The 6,458-nt window shown below is 36.9% G+C and overlaps 1 pseudogene; it reads left to right on the forward strand.

Annotated features, from left to right (window-relative positions):
* Window positions 1-365: 365 nt before the first annotated feature.
* On the forward strand, window positions 366-1,164 carry LOC138176723 (high mobility group protein B1-like; annotated as a pseudogene).
* Window positions 1,165-6,458: the final 5,294 nt, after the last annotated feature.

The raw sequence follows: 6,458 nt of genomic DNA on the forward strand, positions 1-6,458 counted from the left end.
GTCAATGACTACATTGAAAATAGAATGGAAAGAAATCAGCGTGGAAACTTTGTGAAGCCCTGTCTGCAAGAAGTCGTGACTTGGGTGAAGAAGTCATGGGATAAAATTACTGACAGCTCTGTCGCCAAGGCACTACGAGCAGGTTACCTGGACAAGACATATTCATTTAAAGAGAGCTATATTGCTGGACATGACAGATTGGGTCCACTTCTTCTGAAGGAAATGGAGGCACAAGACATCCAGGACGGAATTCAGGGTATGGACAGTTATGACGATGTTGTTGAAGAAGATGACATGATCATTATTGAATAAAGGTACATTTTTTTGTTCACATTTACCTGTTTATTAAAATTGCTGTCGATATAGAGACAGCGCCGGGGCAAGTAAGAGCCGGACAGGCACTGGGCTACTCTGTGCGGTGCTGAGGGAAAGTAATCAAAATGGGCAAAGGTGATCCTAAGAAGCCGAGAGGGAAAATGTCTTCATATGCCTTCTTCGTGCAAACCTGCCGAGAGGAACACAAGAAGAAGCACCCAGATGCTTCTGTGAACTTCTCAGAATTTTCTAAAAAATGCTCAGAAAGGTGGAAGACAATGTCTGCTAAAGAGAAAGGGAAATTTGAGGACATGGCTAAAGCTGATAAGGTTCGTTATGAAAGAGAATAGAAAACCTACATACCACCTAAAGGAGAAACAAAAAAGAAGTTTAAGGATCCCAATGCACCGAAGAGGCCTCCTTCGGCGTTTTTCTTATTCTGTTCTGAGTATCGTCCCAAAATCAAAGGGGAGCATCCTGGTCTTTCTATTGGAGATGTGGCAAAAAAATTGGAAGAAATGTGGAATAATACTGCTGCAGATGACAAGCAACCTTATGAAAAGAAGGCAGCTAAACTGAAGGAAAAGTATGGAAAGCATACCGGGCTAAAGGAAAACCTGATGTGGGTAAAAAAGGGAGGAGTTGTCAAGGCTGAGAAGAGCAAGAAAAAGAAGGAGGAGGAGGAAGATGAGGAAGATGAAGAAGACGAGGAGGAGGATGAAGAAGATGATGATGACAATGAATAAGTTGGTTCTAGAGCAGTTTTTTTCTTGTCTATAAAGCATTTAACCCCCCTGTACACAACTCACTCCTTTTAAAGAAAAAAAAATTGAAATGTAAAAAAAAAAAAAATTGCTGTCAATGTTCATTAAAATAAGCCCTCCCCTGAAAATAAGCTCTCTGGTGTTTTTCTGTCCAAAAAAATTAATAAGACAGTGTCTTATTATCAGGGAAACACGGTATGTGTGTATATATGTATGTGTGTGTATGTAAAACCCCTGCTTTTACTGGTGTAAGGAACTTCTGTTGAAGAAACTCCCTTCTACCAGTGGGTAGACAACTGTTCTATCATATAACTTGAAGTTTTATGGAGTTGCCTGGGACACTGAGACCTCTTGATAGTGCCAGTTTTTCTTCTTTCAAAGTATTACTAAAAAGCAGCATAGTTTAGGCCTAGGGCTTAGTAGGTTGATTAATGAGGTAAAAACATAGGGAGTTTGAAAACAAGATGGTCCAAGGCCAATATCCAATGGATAATTGTTCAAAAGCTATTAACAAGCAGTCTTCAAAATAATTTTATAAATTATAATGATACAAAATATTGCTCTAAATCAGTAATAAGAAATGCTAATCAAATATTCTATGAATTTTTAGCTCATACTCCCAAAATTAGAAAAAAAATGACAAATCATGGGACTGTTCATTAATAGCTAGGCTACTAGAAGACAAACGCACAAATGCATTATTAGGAGAACCCATATTGGTCTAACAGTTCTGAGAAGCAATTTGGAATTATGCTTATGTCTGTACCCTTTAATCAAGGATCCTCACTGCTATGAATATGCCACCAAGAGAATAAAGACAAAAAGGTATGCACCTAAATATTCATAGCAGCATTTTTTGTGGTAGCAAAGAACTAGAGGAAAAAATATTCCCATCACCTTGGGAATAGCTAAACAAATTGTAGTACATGGATATAATGTAAAGTTATTCTGGTGTGAGAAATGATGTCAAGATTTTTATATGAATTGATGAAGAGTGAAGAAAGCAGAACCTGAAAAAGCAACATACATAATGAACACAACAATGCAAATGGAAAGAATAATGAAAAAGGAACAGAATGCAGTTAATTATAATGACTCTAGAGAATAATTGAGAAAATGTACATTCCCCCCTTCTTTGCAGAGGTGAGGATCTATGGGTGTGAAATATTGCCTATACTGCCAGACACAGTCCACATGTTGCTTAGTTTTGATTAAGTGCATTTTTTTTTCATCTTTGTAAAAAGAATGACATATTGGATAGAAGAAGGGAGGTAAATTATATCTGTAACCAAATTTGATGTTAAAACAATTACATCAATAAAAATAAGTATTTTTTAAAAGTAAAGCAATAAAGCAAAAATGAAGCTTACAGAAAGACTGGGAAGAGACTCAAATAGGCAAAATCAAATAAGATATTTAAGGATGAAACAGGAAGGAGTATAATTAACAGATAAAAATGGAGCAGTTCTATAAAAATTTATATACTGAATCTGTTCCTTCATTAATGATACATTTACGTTCAAACATAACAGGGAATTACTGCATAAAGAAATAGAAATGGCACCAAAGGAAATAAGAATGTGAAAACAGGTGGGCTAGAAAAAGAATAGAAAATAGAAATCTATGCTAGAGGAATAGTTTTGAGGAATGTGAAGGAACTGACTCTCAACATATCTGAGAAGGTCTTATATATATTAAGTTTGAAGTACTGGGGAAGTCTCTGCATTCAAGTACCTTACATTCTATTAGGAGAATAAGGTACACATAAAAATGGAAATAATATATGTGTGTGTGTGTGTGTGTGTGTATGGAGAGAGAGAGAGAGAGAGAGAGAGAGAGAGAGAGAGAGAGAGAGAGAGAGAGAGAGAGAGATAAATTTTTTTTTTTGCTTTAGGGCAATTGTGGTTAAGTGACTTACCCAAGGTCAAACGCCTAGTTATTGTGTTAAGTGTCTGAGGCCAGATTTGAACTCAGGGCCTCCTTACTTCAGGGCAGGTGCTCTATTCACTGTGTCACCTAGCTGCCCCTATAGAGATTAATTTTGAGGTGAGAAAATAGCACCTTGGGATATCAGTGAAGGTATCATGGAATACATACAATTTGAGCCAAGATTTGGAGGAAACTTCGGGTTCTAAACCAGAGATCAAGAGGGATTGCATTCTTTGCATGAGGAACAGCAAAGACATAAATATATGAGGTGGAATTTCCTACATCGAAAAGCACAAAAAATGATTTGGATGGATCATAGAAAAAGCAAAGTTCTCTAATATAAAGTAAGGTTTGTATATTGATGGTAGATTGGAGTCAGATTGTAAAATAAATCAAACATATACTTAGTATTTACTATGTATCAGGTACTATGTTAAACACTGGTGATTTAAGTGTGAAAAACAAAGTACCGACCCTCAAGGACTTTATAAAATAAAAGTGGAGAACAACACACACACACACACCTGAAAAGCTAAAGGAGGGGTCGGTCCTACCTGGTGTTGGGGCATAATGGAGAAACTCAAAAGATGTAACTGAGTGAGTCATGAAGAGCAAGGCTTTAAATACCTTTAAATATAATGGAGTCTGTATTTGTTCATAGAAGTAACAGAGAACACTGGAGTTGATTGAGAAGGGTGATGAAACAATGAGAATTGTGCTTTTGTATGATCTCTTTGGCAGTTTTGTGGACGATTGATCGTAGCAAGGAAAGACTGGAAGCAGGGAGGACTTTAAAAGACAAGAAATGTTAAGACTCAAAGAGCCCTCAGAAAAATTGCTTCTGACCCACTGCTCTCAGTCATTATCCTAGGAAGCAGCACTGAAGGTGATACAGCCTGGTGACTACTCCTGCAGAAAGCACAGCCACTGAATTTCTTTTCCCTGTCAAATAATTTGACAGAAACTGATGATTTTATCAGTGGAATTGACATTAAAAAAAGATTAATATCTGTTTTGCCTACTATAATTAAGGATTAAGGGATTTTCATCTTCCTTGGAGCTGAAATTTTCCATCTGTATTGTATCCCCCATTCAAATATTAGCACCTCGAGAGCAGGAACTCTCCTGTGTTTCTATTTGCAATGTTTTGCACAGTATTTTGTGCATAGAAACACTAACTAAATGTTTCACTTATTCATTCATTCAACTTCCTGAGCTAGGGGAGTGACAGAGTGAAGGAAACAGATGCATTTATTGTTGTGGAAGAAGACTTAGTGAGACTCACCTGATTGGAAATGATAGATGAGGAAAAGTGGAGTATTATGATGGGATTATGATTCTGAGGGAATCTTAATAATATATATGGATATGTATATATATATATATAATTATGTATTACACATTATATATGTATAATACAACCTGAAGTGTGTGTATATATGTATGCGCACAGACATATGCACAAACATACATGAATAATTATTCTCTATTCAAGATGAATAGAAAAGTTTGGAAGAAGAGATGGTTTGGGAGGAAAAATAACTTCTGTTTGAGATATATTGTGTTTGGACATATTGAACTCTCAGTTCAGTCTCCCAGTCTTCTAGACCTTTTTTTGTTACTATCATTAGACAGTAATGCAAATCAGCTTTATAGAGGAAAGATGTTCACAAAAGAGAAGTGTGGTTAGGAGGAATAGAGGAAAGAGCACTCTGCCATGATCCTTGACGGAGTTGAGCACTCTGCTGAGGCCCCAGAGGAAGGGAGTACCCAAACCAGCGAAATCTACTGGATGTTTTTGTTTCTTTTCATGTGTGTGTAACAGAACAAAGGCATTACAGAAAGGGATTGAGGAACCTGAATCTGGGGATTGGTCATTTATTCATGCTCTTGGAGGGTAGGGAGGTAAATTCTTGGAGAACAGGGAACAATTTGGTATTCAAATTTTCTGGCAATGGGAAAGCAAATTTGAGACATTATTGCTAGTCCTTACAAACTTTTATTGTGTATTTCCTTACTTTATTCTCTCCAGTGCATCCTCTACATAATTGCTAAAATGAAATTCCTAAAGCACAGGTCTGACCACGTTAATCATCAAGTTTCCTGCTCCAAAAACCCAATGACTTTTGATCAAATGATCAAATACAAACTTCTGTGTTTGGGCAGCCAGGGGGCAAGGACAGAGTCCTTGACTTGAGAGTCAGTAAGACTCATCTTCCTGAGTTCAAATGTGACCACAGACACTTACTAGCTGCTTGATCCTGGATGAGTCATTCATGTAATCCTGCTTGCTTCAGTTTTCTCACCTGTAAAATGAGCTGTGGAAGGAAAGAGCAAACTGCTTTAGTAGTCATGAAGAAGTAGGAGATTACTGAAACGATTGAAGAGCAACAACATGTTTGGTCCATAAAGACCTTCATAGTCTGACTCCAGATTACCTTTTCACACTTATCATGTATCACTCAACTTCATGCACAATTCAACCTAATACTCCTACTTTTACCTCCCACACAACATAGTGTCTCTAATTTCTGTGGCTTTGCCTGTCACTCCCCAACCCAACCTTAGAAGCTACACCCTTCTCAATTTACCTCTTTGAATCCCTAGATTCCTTCAAAGTTGAGCTCAGGTTCTACTATTTGAAACTTTTTTCCCCCCTCCCTTACTGTATATTTACTTTGAATGTTTTGTATTTACTCCTTTGTATCTATATGAAATGCAAATTCTCCAAGGCCAGAATCTTTTATTTTAACCTATGTATCTCAATGACCAGCATAGTACCTAGAATTTAAGATACTTTAAAGCTACCTGTTGTCTGTTGAATTGTGTTAATTTGTTATTGAGAATGAAAGATTTTTATGTGAAAAAGGATGATGTCATTTCCACCATATAAACTTTATGCAATATGAAAAAATAAACATTTACTGGATAGTCACTTTCCATAGAACACTGACTTAGATGCTATATAGATCAAAAAGAGGAGACATATGAGCCTTAAACATTTTACAAAAGAGAAAGCTATCATCATCACCATCATCATCTTCCTCCTTATCTTCTAAAAGTATGTACAAAATGTCTCTCACCTGTGCCCTTGTGTTAGGCATTAAGCACTTTATATTTCACCCACCAATTATACATCTTCAAGTAACATCAATGAAGCTATTTGTGATGACTTTAGCCATCTTGTACATCTTGTCCTTGAAAGCAAGGAATTTACACAAATCTAGGTTGTGCTCAGGACCCTAGGCTTGATTCTTGTTGGCTCGTGGTTCCTTGTCACCTAGGTGACAGAACAACATGCCCCCTCCCAATCCCTTCTTTGTGTGCCACTAAGTACTCAGATTATTTCATTTATTCCTGTCATTTTTCACAACTCCTCACTGCTACCCATAATCTAATAGATTGGCAGACAGTTCCACATTTATCACTCCTCGAACTATAAGAAAAATG

Source organism: Petaurus breviceps, unplaced genomic scaffold (assembly GCF_028583685.1).
Source record: "Petaurus breviceps papuanus isolate PSGF00001 unplaced genomic scaffold, PetGlider_PUasm1.0 90145, whole genome shotgun sequence".
In the NCBI taxonomy this organism is placed as follows: domain Eukaryota; kingdom Metazoa; phylum Chordata; class Mammalia; order Diprotodontia; family Petauridae; genus Petaurus; species Petaurus breviceps.